This window comes from Aethalodelphis obliquidens, unplaced genomic scaffold, assembly GCF_003676395.1.
Source record: "Aethalodelphis obliquidens isolate GAN/ISIS:26980383/991018 unplaced genomic scaffold, ASM367639v1 scaffold28, whole genome shotgun sequence".
Classification (NCBI taxonomy): domain Eukaryota; kingdom Metazoa; phylum Chordata; class Mammalia; order Artiodactyla; family Delphinidae; genus Aethalodelphis; species Aethalodelphis obliquidens.
In genome coordinates, this window is record NW_020837972.1 from 23,120,184 (window position 1) to 23,136,740 (window position 16,557).

A 16,557-nucleotide genomic window follows, 5' to 3' on the forward strand; every position below is an offset into this window, starting at 1 on the left:
TGTACAATAAAGCCCCAAGCCCAGGGTCTGAAAGCCGCGTCTAAGAATGTGCGCTGCCATGATTGCCCCAACCCATCATGGCAGGAGATGTACCAACCATAACCCTTTCCTGGGGAGAGGTGGAGGGACAGTCCGTGTTCACAGGGAGTGAGCCGGGATCCAACCCAGACCTCTCTGGATTGGAAGCAGCCTTGCAAACTCCCCAACTTGGGGTCCAGCTGCTGAGACCCAGCTGTGAGATGGGCAGGTGTCCTGCAGTACCTGCACCCCTGCACGGGGGAGGACATCGGGAAGGCAGTTCATGCCCTGTTGAAAGGGCAGCTGCTACTCAGTGCCACCCACGGTAGCAGGTTTGTCTTCACAGAGCTGGCCTCAGGTCACAGGGCTAGGGCAGGAGAGAAGTGAGTGACCGGGCTTTGCCCACACCTTCCAGGGATCGGCTGTGCTCCAGCCCCGAGACCACCTGGTGCCCATGCCCCACCTGCTCTCCCCACAGCCCACAGGGTCCCACACACCTGCCAACCAGAGACCCTGGGCTGGTAGGAGACCCCTGGCTGGGGAGCAATTAAATTTTAATTTCAGATAAATAACAAGTAATTCTTAGTATGCCCCATGGGGTTTGTTCCTAAACACGGTCGGAGGTATCTATTAGGAGGAGGTTGGGCACGTGGACGGGGCGCCGCTTGCGATGCTCCCCTGAGCCCCTGCACGCAGCCCACCTGGGCGGGTGGGGTGACCACAGCGACAGGAACATCAGGAGGAGACACCCTTTAGATGCCACGGGAAACCCTTCTCCTGCACACGCATTTCCCTGGAAGGTCCTCTGTGGGTGGAGAACGAAGTGTAGCCTGTAGCTAAGGGGTGTGGCAGAGAAATAACGTGTTCAGTGTGGATGGACTCTTCTCAGGCACTGCTGATGAGAAGCCCGCGGAGGGGAGGCAGAGACCCAGGTCTCTGCAGGGCAGGAGGGACGGGGCGCCAGGGGAGGGTTGGAGCGGCTGGTCCGTGGTCACCTGTGCAAACCTGTCACCTCATCAGACTCACAATGAGCTTTGGGCATTAGATGGAGCCAACAGCCAAGCTTCCTAAATTCCCCCAAAATGAGTTTTTCTGGCTCCCTTTTCTTGGGAATGAGCAAAGCAAACACTGCAGTTTTCAGAATGTCTCAAGTCTCCCTTCTTCCAGCTGAGATCAAGACAAGTGAAGGAGGAAGGGCGCCATGGGCTGGAGATGGGACAAGTTTCATCAAAGTCTCAAGTTCAAGCTCAGAGTGACCCATCACCCGAGATCCTGGCTGCCCAGACTTCAAGGAGAAACAGCCCCAGGCCCTGTGGGTCGGAACCATCCTTCAGAAGAGAAGGAACCTACACTCGAAAGCCTTCACTCACTGGATAGATTCCTCGCCCAAATGCTCCTCTTGGTAACAGAATGGTCTCTGTGGAAGCTTTTGTGTTCTTGGTGGTGGATTTTCCTGGGCTGTTTTCAGTGGTTCTGAAACAACGTGGCAGGTGCGTAAACGCCCAAACTGAGCCTATTCCCCCGAGTTCCAAACTGCAGGGGCTTCTCAGCCCCCTTGGGGGTTGAGGGGCGCTAGAACCTTGGTGCACCATGTTCTGCAGATGAGCAGGAAGCAGCCGTGAGCGTGCGGGAAACACACAGTTATTTTCGCTGCAGCAACTTGGGAGGAGGGAATGGACGAGGGTCAGACTCCTGAGGTGAGCCACAGGAAGGGTGGGGACCTCAGAGCTCTGCACCCCTCATCCCCGGGCATCAGCCATGCTGGGTCCCAGCACGACTGCCCACATGCTGCATTCTGCTCTTCCCTGGTTCCTGCCTGCAGAGTCACAAACCTGCCCCCAGGCTGCCGTGAGCTCCCATGTTCCCAGGAGTGCAGAGGAGGTGGGCTGAGGCTGGGAGAGGGCTCTGGGGGACGTCTGTTGTTACTTGCTTTCCTTTCACTGGGTATCAACATGGGGTTCTGCTTGGAGCCCACACCTTGCTCATTAGATGAATTTTTTTAAATTGAAGTATAGTTGATTTACAATGTTGTGTTAGTTCCTGGTGTACAGAAAAATGGTTCCGTTATATATATATATATATATATATATATATATATATATATATATATATATATATGTTTTTTTTCATTTTCTTTTCCATTCTAGGTTATTACAAGCTATTGACTATAGTTCCCTGTGCCATGCAGTAGGTCCGTGTTGTTTATTTTATACACCGTAGCTCATACCTGCTAGTCCCAAACTCCTAATTTATCCCTCCCGCCACCCCTCCCCCTTGGTAACCATAAGTTTGTTTTCTATGTCTGTGAGTCTGTTTCTGTTTTGTAAATAAGTTCATGTGTATCATATTTCAGGTTCCACATAGAGCTGATATGTGATATTTGCCTTTCTCTGACTTAGTGTGATCATCTCCAGGTCCACCCATGTTGCTGCAAATAGCATTATTTCATTCTATTCATGGCTCAGTAGTATTCCACTCCGTATATATGTACCACATCTTCTTCATCCATTCCTCTGTTGATTGACGTTTAGGTTGTTTCATGTCATGGCTGTTGTAAATAGTGCTGCTATGAACATGGGCGTGCAGGTATCTTTTCCATATCGCCGGATATATGCCCAGGATAGGATTTATGGATCATAAGGCAACTCTGTTTTTTAGATTTTTAAGGAACCTCCATACTGTTCTCCATAGTGGCTGCACCAATTTACATTCCCACCAACAGTGTAGGAGGGTTCCCTTTTCTCCACACTCTCTCTAGCATTTGTTATTTGTAGACTTTTTAATGATGGCTATTCTGATGGGTGGGAGGTTTTCCTCATTGTGGTTTTGATTTGCATTTCTCTAATAATTAGCAAAGTTGAGCATCTTTTAATGTGCCTATTGACCAACTGTATGTCTTCTTTGGAGAAAGAAGTATTTCCACACTGACCTTGGGAATGTCTGTGTTTCCTCTGGTGTGCGTACTTTTAACTTGTATGTCTTTCTAATTCCCCAGCTCTCTATACTCTGACCAGGGATGCCTCCATACTTACTCTGGTGTGTATAACCTGAACATATATGTCTCCTTAATTAATAAACAATTGTGTGTACATTTACAAAGAATGTCTTTCTTCTTCTCCACATCTGACTACTCTTACCTGGATTGTCTCTACCCAGGAGTGTCTATTCTGACCTGGGTGTCACTCCAGTTTCACAGGTGTGTCTCTACTGAATTGGATTGTCTCTAATTCCTAGTCTACCTAGTTTTTCAGGTGTGTCTACTCTGACCTTGGTTGTATTCCTTATTCCCCAGGTATGTCTACACTCACATGGGGTGTCTCCGTAATTCCCAAGGTGAGTTTAATATGACCCAGTATGATCCCTACATCCCATATACGTCTACCCTGACTTAGTATCTCTCTCTAAACCCCAAAACTACTATTCCTACCTAGGAGATGTACCTGGTTCCCCTGGTGTGTCTACTTTGACCAGTGAGGTTTTCCTGTAACATGGGTGTGTTACTTTGACCTGGTATATCTGCCTAATTCCCCAAGTGTGTCTATACTGATGAGGATGTCTCTCTAATTCCCAAGATGTTTCTATTATAAACTGGGGTTTTGATCTAGTTGCCCAGGAATGCCTAAACTTAAAAATTATTTCTCCAGAATTCCCCAGGTGTATTTAACTGAAGACTTGAAACTCGTTAGGGGCGACCTTATATGTTTCAAAATATCTAAAATTACAATGAGAATCTATAAACTCTTTACCAGAGTTATATATTAAACAATTGCATAGCCTCAGACTATTTACTAGCTGAACAGGAAGAAATATACATTATTGTTAATACATCATGTTTTGCTGATATAAATAACTCAGAAAAATCAGGAGCCAATTAAAAATTATGCAAAACAATGCAGATTGACTTTGAAAAGTAAAAAATGAATCCAATTATAACCCACTTGATATATTTTTTAACATCTTTATTGGAGTATAATTGTTTTACAATGGTGTGTTAGTTTCTGCTTTATAAGATAGTGAATCAGCTATACACTTACATATATCTCCATATCTCCTCCCTCTTACGTCTCGCTCCCACCTTCCCCATCCCACCCCTCTAGGTGGTCACAAAGCACCAAGCAGATCTCCCTGTGCTATGCAGCTGCTTCCCACTAGCTATCCATTTTACATTTGGTAGTATATATAAGTCCATGCCATTCTCTCACTTCATCCCAGGTTGCCCTTCCCCCTCTCCATGTCTTCAAGTCCATTCTCTATGTCTGCGTCTTTATTCCTGTCCTGCCCCTAGGTTCTTCATAACCATTTTTTCTTTTAGATTCATATATATGTGTTAGCATACAGTATTTGTTTTTCTCTTTCTGACTTACTTCACTCTGTATGACAGACTCTAGGTCCATCCACCTCACTACAAATAACTCAATTTCGTTTCTTTTTATAGCTGAGTAATATTCCATTGTATATATGTGCCACATCTTCTGTATCCATTCATCTGTTGATGGACACATAGGTTGTTTCCATGTCCTGGCTATCGTAAATAGAACTGCAATGAACATTGTGGTACATGACTCTCTTTGAATTATGGTTTTCTCAGGGTATATGCCCAGTAGTGGGATTGCTGGGTCGTATGGTAGTTCCCCATTTGATACTTTAGTTGTTTAAATTTGGGCAAATGTACATCTTGGCTTTGGAGTATTTTTTAAAACACTTGATATTATCCTCCTATTAATCATATTAATAATATCCCTTTTGTGTTGTATTTTCTCATGTGTCCTCAGTGCTTTTCAGCAGTCATTGACTAATCAAATGATCTCCATGTGAATTGAACAACAAAAACTACATGAACAAGAATCATCAGAAGAACCTACTGAGATTCTGGTTCATGATCTTCAGATGTCCAGAGAGGGAAGTTAAAAAAAAAAAGTGTAACAAGTTAAGAAAAAAAAGTGTAATAAGTTAAATTTAAAAAGTGTAGCTATTTTAGAATGTTTTTGAACTTAATTGACTACCAGTTTAAAACAAGTAGGTTTAGGGCAATATATATGAATCACATGGTTACCACAAATCAAAAGCCTACAATAGATACTCAAAAACTAGAGAGAAAGGAACTCAAGCATACTCCTACTAAAGAAAATAATCAAACCACAAGGGAAGAAGCTAAAAGAAGAAGAAAAGGTCATTAAAGAACTACAGAAACAACTAAAACACAAGTAACAAAATTGCAATAAGTACATACCTAAACAGTAATCACTCTAAATGTCAATGGACTAAATATTCCAATCAAAAGACATAGAGTTGATGATTGGATAAAAACCAAAACCCATCTATAGGCTGCTTACAAGAGACTCACTTAAGAACTAAAGACACACACAGACTAAAAGTGAGGGGATGGGAAAAATTATCTTATTCAAATGGAAACGACAAGAAAGTGGGGAGAGCAATATTCATATAAGACAAAATAGACTTTAAAACAAAGTCTCTAACAAAACACAAAGAAGGGCATTATAAAATGATAGAGGGGTCCTTATAAGAAGAGGATATAACACTTATTAATATATTTGCACCTAATATAGGAGCACCTAAATATAAAGCAAACATTGACAGACATAAAGGGAGAAATTGCCAGTAGTACAATAATAGTAGGGGACTTTAACACCCCACTTATGGGACTTCTCTGGTGGCACAGTGGTTAAGAATCCACCTGCCAATGCAAGGGACACAGGTTTGAGCCCTCCAAGAAGATCCCACATGCTGTGGAGCAACAAAGCCTGTGCACCATAGCTACTGAACCTGCACTCTAGAGCCTGCAAGCCACAACTACTGAGCCCACGTGCCACAACTACTGAAGCCCACATGCCTAGACCCCATACTCTGCAACAAGAGAAGCCACCTCAATGAGAAGCCCACACACCAACAAATAGTAGCCCCGGCTCGCCACAACTAGAGAAACCCCACGTGCAGCAACGAAGACCCAACATAGACAAAAATAAATAAATAAATAAATAAATAATTTTTTAAAAAAAACACCCCACTTACTTCAATGGGCAGATCATCCAGATAGAAAATCGATAAGGAGACTGTGGTCTTGAATGACACATTAGACCACTAGGACTTAATAGATATCTACAAACGTTCCACCCAAAGAAAGCAGATACACATTCTTTTCAAGTACACATGGAATGATCTCCAAGATAGATCACATGCTAGGCCACAAAAGAAGTCTCAACAAATTTAAGAGGAGAGAAATTATAACAAGCATTTTTTTCCGACCACAATGGTATGAAACTAGAAATCATTACAGGAAGAAAAATGGGAAAAACACAACATGTGGAGACTAAACGACATACTACTAAAAAATCAGTGGGTCAATGAAAACAATCAAGGAAATCAGAAAATACCTTGAGACAGTCCCTTCAATAAGCGGTGCTGAGAAAATTGGACAGCTACATGTAAAAGAATGAAATTAGAACATTTTCTACATCATATACAAAAATAAATTCAGAATGGTTGAAGACTTAAATGTGAGATAGAAACCATAAAACTCCTAGAAGAAAACAAGGCGGAACACTCTTTGACATAAATCATAGCAATATTTTTGGATATGCCCCCTAAGGCAAAGGAAACAAAAGTACAAATAAAAAAATGGGACCTAATTAAACTTAAAATCTTTTGCACAGGAAAGGAAGCCATTGGCAAAATGAAAGACATCTTACTGAATGGGAAAAAGTATTTGCAAATGATACGACTGATAAGAGGCTAATATCCAAAAATATATAAACAGCTCATACAACTTAATATCAAAACAACAAACAACCCAACTTAAAAATGGGCAGAAGACCTAATAGACATTTTTCCAAAGAAGATACACAGATGGCCAATATTGCTGATCATCAGAGCAAGAAAAATCAAACCCACAGTGGCTACCACCTCACACCTGTCAGAATGGCTGTCATCAAAAAGTCTACAAATCACAAATGCTGGCAAGGATGTGGAGAAAAGGGAAGCCCAGTACACTGTTGGTGTGAATGTAAGTTGGTGCAACCACTATGGAAAACAGTATGGAGGTTTCTCAAAAACTAAAAATAGAACTACCATGTGACCCAGCAATTCCACTCCTGGGTATATATCTGAAGAAAATGAAAACACTAATTTAAAAAGATATATGCACCCCAATGTTCATAGCAGCATTATTTACAATAGCCAAGATATGAAAGCAACCTAAATGTCTATTAACAGATGAATAGATAAAAAAGATGTGATATATATATATGTATATGGTATTTATAGTACTTATTATATATATCTAGTGTAGAGTATATATATATATACACATATACGTGTATATAGGTAAATATATAGCACGGAATATTACTCTGCCATAAAAAAGAATGAAATGATGTCATTTACAACAACATGAATGGACCTAGAGGGTATTATGCTTAGTGAAATAAGTCAAACAGAGAAAGACAAATACTGTATGTTGTGACTTATATCTGGAAACTAAAAAATAAAACAAATTAATATAATAAAACAGAAAGAGACTCACAGATACAGAGAACAAGCTAGTGGTTACCAGTGGGGAGAGGGAATGGTGGAGGGGCAAGATAGGGGTAGGGGGTTAAGAGGTACAAACTACTGTGTTAAATAAATAAGCTACAAGGGTATATTGTACAGTGCAGGGAAATATTGCCATTATTTTATAATAACTTCAAATGAATTATAATCTATAAAAATAATGAATCACCATGTTGTACATCTGAAACTAGTGTAATATTTAAATCAACTATACTTCAATTTTTAAAAAAGACCCATAGTTATGTAACCAAAATTTAAAACTGTCCTGATTCCAGAAATTCTGACTCTGATCTTGAACAAAACTCAAGCTTATTCATGTCAGAACGACATTACAGCTTTCAAGCTAATCAGCTACAGTCAAGTAAGCTCATGTGATGAAAAGAGATGTAAGTGTCTGGTAAGCAAAGCACAACAGAAAACAATGAATGTACTTGCAGGTTCGTGCTTTATAAGCTACCTGGAGCTACTGAGAGTCAAGTTTCTTAGCCATTTCAATTGGGATGTTTCCCTGTTTCCAAAAACTTTGCTTCTCACTCAATAAAATATTCATATAAAGAAAAATTCACTAAATTTACTTTTGATAGTAGACATACCTGGGATTAGAAAGACATCTCAGGTTAGTGTAGACACATCAGGTGAAGGAGGGAGACACCACAGATCAGGGCAGTTAAACATGCAGAACAAAGGAGACATCCTACAATAAGGTGGACATCCCTGAGGAGCTAGGGAGACATCACAGGTGAGAGGTAAGACACAGAGGACATAGAGAGACATCTAAGGTCAAGGTAGGCACACCAAGGGAATTAAGGGAACAACTCAGGTCAGAGTAGACATAACTGGGGAATAACGGAGAGGTCTCAAGTCAGGGTTGACAAGCTGGGAGAATTAGCAAGACATTAAAGGTTAGGGGAGACACACCTGGGAAATTACCGTGACATCCCAGGTCAAGATGGAAACTCATATGGAATAAGGGAGACATCCCACATCAGTGTAAACGCATCTTGGGAAATAGGGAGCTATACCAGTTCAGTATAGACCTACCTGAGGAATTAGGTGAGACATTATTGATAATACAACTGGGGAATAAAGGAGACTTCCCAGACCAGTGTAGACACATCTGGGGATTTAGAGAGATGTGTGAGGTTAGAATAGAGACATGGGGAAGAAAACAAATGACACATGCCAGGTAAGGGTAGACACACCTGGTGAACTAGAGAGATAATCCAGCTCAGAATAGTTACACTTGGGGAGTTAGGGTGACATCCCTGGTTATGACTGACATTTCAGTGGAACAGAGGAGACATTCCTTGTTGGGGAAGACACACCTGGGGAAATAGAAAGGCATCACAGTTCATAGAAGGCAAATCTGTGGAATCAGACATCCTAGATTACTGCTGACACACAAGCATGTTTAGGCTGGCATCAAAATTAGGATAGATGCACCTGACAATTTGGTGAAACATCCCAGTTCTGTGTAGACACACCTGAAGAATTAGGGAGCCATTCCAGGCCAGGGCAGAAGCACCTGGGGAATTAGAGTCTTCCTTGTCGGTGTAGACATACCTAGGGCATTAATGACACATTCTAGGTCAGACAGATATTAGATATCCCAGGTGAGTATAGACACGCCAGGGTAATTAGAGAGAGGAACCAGAATTGAGGCAAGAGGTAAGTGGGCCCCGGGGCAGAGAAGCTGGTGTCGGTCAAGCAGAGTAAATTGGAGCTTTGTTTCCCCCGGACACTCCAAGGATAAAGCTAATGGCAGGAGCTGAGCCCCGCTGGAGTAAAGAGATAAGACGACCACATCTACCACTCCTGAGGTCAAGGAAACCTCCCTGACTGTACATGCGTAGGAAGGGTCCTCGGGGGTGAAAAAGAGAGCGAGCGCCATCCCGTAATAGGCGTTGTCAAGCCTCCCACAGGCCTCTATGCTGGACCATCTGGGCAAAAATACACACACGCATATTGGGAGAGCCTAGGACATGTCAGGTGTGGAAAAGAAACAAGATGACTGGTCAAAGGTACACGAAGACCCAGAAGAACTGCCCCTACATGAGTGACTTAGCCGCCTCTTTACTGCACTCCTCCTCATTAGGGAGGACGCCCATACCACTTCTCTGCCCTGCTTCTGTCCTACGTAAACTGTTTCTCTGTGTGCTCTCCCACATGTTGTGCTATGTCTCTGATAATAAATTTTGTACCTGTTTTTGCAGTTTTTGCCTCTTTGAGAAATGCATTTTTCAAATGGGGCAACAGCCAGTGCAACTTGGTCTCTAGCCTCTAGTCCCTGGTGGACCAGTGGCTAGGATTCCTGGTTTTCAATCAGGCTATCCAGGTTCAATTCCTGGGCAGGAAACTAAGATCCTGTTTCAAGACCATTCGCTGCTGTCTCTCCCAAAACAGAATCAGCGTTGACACATCTGGGAAAATAGGGAATCATCCCAGGCCAGTGAAGACATACCTGGGGATAAGACATCCCAAGCCAGACTAGACACACCTTTGGTATTAGGGAGATATCCAAGGTTATTACAGAAATACCTGGGTAATCAGGGATACATCCAAGTTCAAGACAGACACACCTAGTGACTAGAGGAAAATCCCAGGTTAAAGTAGAAACACCTTGTGAATTAGGGAGACACCCCAAGTCAGCATTCTCAAAACTAGGGTGTTGGGGGACGCTCCAGGTCAGTGTAGATATACCTGGGGAACTTGGAAGATGTGATACGTTCAAGCAGATGAACCTGGGGGATTAAGGAGAGACCCCCCCCCATTAAGTATAGACCCCCCTAGGGTATAGGGAGACATGCTCTGTAAGAGTAGACACACCTGGGGAATTAGACATCCCAAGTCAGCGTAGACATACCTGGGGGTTGGCAGACATCCAGAATCAGGGTAGACGCACCTGAGGAATTAGAGAAGTATCCGGGGCTAGTACAGATACACCTGAGCAATTATGGGACCATCCCAGGTCAGGAGAGACACACCTGGGGATTTTGGGATCTATCCTAAGTCAGGGTAAAGACACTTATTGAATTAGGAGACATCCCAGGTTACAGTAGAGACACATGGTGAATAAGAAAGACATCTCAAATTAGAGTAGGCAAACATGTTAGAAATAGGGAGATATCAAAATGAGAGTGGAAATTATAGAGACAGTACAGGTCACTGTACACCTTAGAAATTATGGAGACACACCAGGTCAAGGTAGACACTACTGGAAAATTAGATAGTGTACCATGTCATAACAGACACCTGAGAAATTAGGTACACATCCCAGATCAGCGTAGACACACTAGAGAGTTAGGAGCTCATCTAGGGCTAGTGGAGACACACCTGGACAACTGAGGCACTCCAGATCAGTATAGACACACCTGGGTAAGTAAGGAGAGCAACAAATTCCAATAAGCCATGCCTGGGGGATACAGAGATCGCCCAGGTAAAAGAAGGAACATTTGGAAAATTAGGGAGACATCACAGTTCATAGTAGACACACCTAGACAAATAGGGTAAAACCCTAGGTCACAATAGTCACGCCTGGCGAGTTAGGGACACATCTCAAGTCAGCTTAGATTCATTAGGGAATTAAGTATATTTATCCCAGACCAGTAGTTACACAACTGGGGCACTGTTGAGAAGACCAGAGCAGGGAAGACACACCTGGGGGATAAGGGCGTTATCTTAGTTTGAATAGACACACCCAGAGAATTAGAGCAAGATTCCAGCCAAGAGTTGTAAATCAAAACACCTAGAGAGATATCACAGGACAAGTCTGACACACTGGAAAACCAAGGAGACATTCCATTTCAGGGTAGACACATCTTTACAAATAGAGGGGAAAAAAACAGGTTAGAGCAGAAACACCTGGGGACTTATGTAGATATTCCAGGTCAGAGAGGATACACCAGAGAGACATCCCAGGTCAGCGTAGACTCACCTGAGGAATTAGGGAACCATCTGAGGTCAGTGTAAACACACCTTTGGATCTATGAAGATACATCATGACACAGTAGACACACCTAGGAAACAAGGGGACATCCCAGGCAGTGTAGCCATATCTCGAAATATGAGATATCCAGATCATAAATGGTACACCTGGAGATTTAAGGGAGATGATAGCCCAGATCACTGCAGACACACATCGGGGAGAAGGGTTAACATCCCAGGTTAGGGTAGACACTCTTGGGGAATTAGACATTCTAAATCAGAGTAGACTGGGAGAATTTGAGAAACACCCAGGTCAAAGAAGACACATCTGGGGAAATAGGTAGAATTTCAGACTAGAATGGACACAACTAGGGAGATATGGAGACAAGTCAGTATATACACTCCTGAGGGAATTAAGAGACATTATATGTCACTAGACTCACTGGAGAACTAGGGAGACATCCAAAGTCATAGTTAGATGGAGAATTAGGGTCACATCCTAGGTCACAGCAGACATATTTGGGGGAAACGGAGACATCTCATGTCAGCGTAGACACTATTGAGAAATAAGGATACATGCCAGTCAGAGAAGACGCACTTAGTGAATCAGGGAGACAAATAATGTCAGGATTGACACGCCTGGGGAATGAGGAAGACATCTCAAGACAGGGTAAATCGAACCGGGGAACTAGAGAGAGATCCCAGGTCAGGGTAGACACATATGGTTTCTTATGTAGACATACCTGGTCAGGGTCGACAACCTAAGATATTAGGCAGACATCAGTAAACATCCCAGCTAAATACAGACACTCAAGGAATTCAGGAGTTACCCAAGTTCAGGGTGGGCACAACTGGAGAATCAGGGAAACATCTTTGGTCAGTGTAGATATTACAGAGGTTTTAGGGAGCCATTCCAGGTCAAGTAAACACACTGGGGAACTAGAGACTTACCAGTTCAGAGTAGACACACCTGGGAAATTAAGACGACAGCAAAGGTGAATATAGACACCCTTAAACAATTAAGATACATCCCAGATCTGGGTAAACACATCTGGGGAAATAGGGAGACCTGCAAGGTCAGTGTAGGTAAAACTGGATTATTAGGGGGGCATCCAAGGTCATAGCAGAAACATCTGGGGAATTAGCAAGACTTCCCAGGTCAGGTAGTCACACTGGGAAGTAAGGAACCTCACAGATCTGGGTAAATATGCCTGTAGAATTACACACACATCCCACTTCACTGGAGATGAACCCGGGAAATTAGGGAGACATATCCGGTCAGTGTAGACACAACTAGGAAATTAGAGAAAGAGCCCAGGTTGAAGTAGTCACACCTGGGGAATTAGGGAAACACCCTAGGTTGGGTTGACACACCTGGGGAACTAGAGCGGCATCCCAGAAAGAGTAAAGCAGTTGGGGAATTAAGGAGAAATTTCAGGTTAGAGTAGGCGCTTCTGGGGAAATAGGGAGGTGTCCCAGGTAAGCTTAGACATACTTGGGTGATTTGGGAGAAATCTTATTCAGGGGAGACAAAGGGTGATATTAGGGTGACATCCCAGATCAAAGCAGACAAAGTGGGGAATTAGGGCAGAGGCCACAGGTCAGGGTAGACACACATGGGTAATTAGGGAGACATCCCAGGCTAGAGCGGACACCTCAGGAATAAGGGGGAAATCCCAAAGCAGAGTCTTCACACCTAGGAAATAAGGAAGATGTCCCAGGACAGTGTGGACACACTTTTGCTGATTCTTCCTGTACTGCTCCCTGTGCACATGGGGTTTAAATTCTCCTCAGATAGGCTGTCCTTTTTAAGGGTAACGTCTGGTCATTCGGGATCTTTGAAACATCTGGAAGTCTGTCATGGCTAGAGAATCTAATCTCAAAACACTGCAGTTGATAAAGCTTCAGGAGACGAACACCATAAGCTGCCTCTTCACCTCCTTTACTCGTGGGACCAGCTCATTACAGTATGCGCGGTTGTCATGGTAACAGGTGCCAGACAGGAGGCAAAAATTCCAAAAGGCTTGGAGAAGATAGTTTTATAAGTCACTCCTGGCTGCCAGGGACTTAAACCTGATTCTTTCTTGCTTAAGCAGCAAACAGGGTTTTTGTTTTTGTTTTTGTTTTGCTTGCATTTTTGAAAAGACTATGTTAGTACCAATTCCAGGCAGAGCTGCAGTCAGGGCTCCGTAGTGTCATCAGGACCACAGTCTCTAGCACATAGTTCTGCCTTCTTGATCAAAGTCATTGTCAAGCTTCCCATGTCATCACCTGAAAGGTTCAAACTCAGATCAACATTCCTATCAGTAGGCTCAGACTTTAAACAAAAAAATTACCAGTCATGTTATGAAAAATACCACACAAAGTACCGAAACAAGAAATTCAATAACATACTGTTTTCCACAGTGACTGCACCAATTTACATTCCCACCAACAGTATAGGAGGTTCCCTTTTCCCCACATCCTCACCATAGCTGGTTAATTTTAATGAACAGGGAGTTAACCCCACAGAGCAGTAAAGCCACGACCTCCCCCCAGACAGAGGCTCCCCTCAGCAGGAACCAGGATTCTCAGAATCTGCTTTCCCTGCTCCAGACTTGTTGCTGCAAATGAGCTTCGTAAGTGTGCTCAGGCCAAAGAAATGTCATTTTGCAATTGTGTAATGGAAAGTCGTGATCTTAGTACAAATGTTATACTATTGGAGGATACTGCAGCAGCGTTGGGAGTGACAATAACAGCCACTTGTATGGGCCTTGCCCCTATAACAGGCAATCCACTGTACACAGCCTAGGTTCTTTGGGTGTGGGCACCTTATTAGGTGTGGTCTCAGCATTCCTCATCTACACTAACACAGAAGCACTCTTAGGGCGATCCAGCCAGCCAGGACAAGTACAACTTGTTCTTACTTGAACTCCTGGAGAACGACCCATGAGTAAGCGCAATTCGTGATGTTTAAGCCACAGATCTAGGATTAGGGAACGTAAGATTTAAGGCAGGAGTAGATTTCGATGGACGAGTTGTTACAAGATCATATTTGGAAAAACAAGATTTTGACTAAATGCTACAAGAAGTTCAAGAAGTGAAGACTCCTGAAGAACTAGAGACCTTTACGCTTAAACATGGAGAAAATATTATTGATACTTTAGGAGATGAAGTAGATAGACTTGAGAAGGAACAGAAAAAACGAAATCCTGAAGTTCGACATGTAGATTTGGAGATACTATAGACTTGACGGAATGAATCACCTTGGAGGCAGCCTTGGAAGCAAGTTTGTCAAGACTACCTTCCCACACTGAAGGGGTCAATGCCATCCAGAAGCCCTTCTGGTTTGTTTTAAGATAGAGGAAATATTTATGTAAAGAGCAATTCAACAGTCCGCAGAAACTAAAACAACTTCTTACTTCTAAGAGACATATTACAAGTTGAATCAATTTGGAAATCATGTTTTCATGTTTCAACAGGAAATATTTTGGTTACTTATATCATTCATAATTTCTCATTTTAGTAATGTAATTAAATTCTCATTTTAATTACATTTAGATTCAATGTAATGTCTAACAAGATTCCAACGGCATTTTTTACAGAAGTAGAAAAAAATCATAAATTTATTTGAAACCACAAAAGACCCCAAATAGCCAAAGCAATCCTGAAAAAAAAGGACAAAGCTGGAGCCAAGAATACTCAGTGGAGAAAAGCCAGTCTATTCAATAAATGGTGCTGGGAAATTTGGATATTCACGGGTAAAAGAATGAAACTAGACCCATCTCTTATAGTGCTCACAAAAATTAACTCAAAATAAATAACGACTTAATATAAGAACTGAAACCATAAAACTAGAAGAAAACAGGCAAAAGCTCCTTGACATGGGTCTCGGCAATGAGCTTTTGAATATGACCCCTAAAGCACAAGCAACGTAATCAAAAATAAGTGAGTGGACCTGCATCAAACTAAAAAGCTCTGAACAGTGAAACAAGCAGCAAAATGCAAAGGCAGCCTATGGAACGGGAAAACCATCTCCCTGGTTAATCTGACAGGTGGGGGTCATAGGGCAAATGTGAGATGAGATACAAGTCTCCTAAGAGCTTAGATGCAACTAAACAGGTAGGTGCCTGCGTTCACATGCTTGGGCACGCACACGCGCGCGCGCGCGAGGATAAAGAAGTGAATGATTCCACGTCAAAATGGATGACCTGGAAAAGGTGTGGTCCTGCAGTGATGGAAAGCAATCTGCCAGTCTAGAGCCATGGCTTGTGGGGGAAGGGGGACAGGTGGAGCAGGTGAGGTCACCTGGAACTTGAAGCATGATCGGTATTTGTCAGTGTTGCGGGGTCTGCAGGCACCGTTACAGATCTGCTCCATTGGTCCACTTTCTTCAAGTAACTGAGCCTGCATTTTCCTTGATGAGCCATCATCATTTTTTTTTTAAGAAGACTGTATCCTTTTTTATTTTGTTTTTTTGTTTTGTTTTTCAAAGATTTATTTATTTTTGGCTGCGTCGGATTTCAGTTGCGGCGCACGGGTGCACCGCTCTTCGATGCACTGCTCGGGCTTCTCGCTAGCTGCGGCGTGCAGGTTTTCTCTTCTCTAGTTGTGGCAAGTGGGTTCCAGGGGGCGTGGGCTCCGTAGTTTGCGGCACGCGGGCTCTCTCGTTGAGGCGTGAGAGCTCAGTAGTTGCGGCAGTGGGCTTAGCTGCCCTGCAGCATGTGGGATCTTAGTTCCCTGACCAGGGATGGAACCCGCGTCCGCATTGTAAGGCGGATTCTTTACCACTGGACCACCAGGGAAGTCCTCAGAGCCATCATCATTCTATGTGGTCAGGTTATCTGACTCCTGTCATGGGTCTAAGATGGCTATGTTACCCAAACCCAGCTTACTAAATCATTAAACCTCTTGCCAGAGATTGACCCAAAAATGGACGTGTAGCACTGGATGGACCAATGAGACTCAGTCCTGGATTTTTCATTTAAATGAGAAAGAAGCAGCTGAGCTTTCTAAGAAGATGCAAATATTAGTGAGACTCAGATCCAAGCAGCTATCTTGATACTA

At 43.1% G+C, this 16,557-nt stretch overlaps 1 pseudogene; it reads left to right on the plus strand.

Annotated features, from left to right (window-relative positions):
• Window positions 1-15,103, plus strand: part of LOC113630084 (zinc transporter 9 pseudogene) — a 32,860-nt pseudogene extending 17,757 nt beyond the window's left edge.
• The last annotated feature ends 1,454 nt before the right edge of the window (window positions 15,104-16,557 follow it).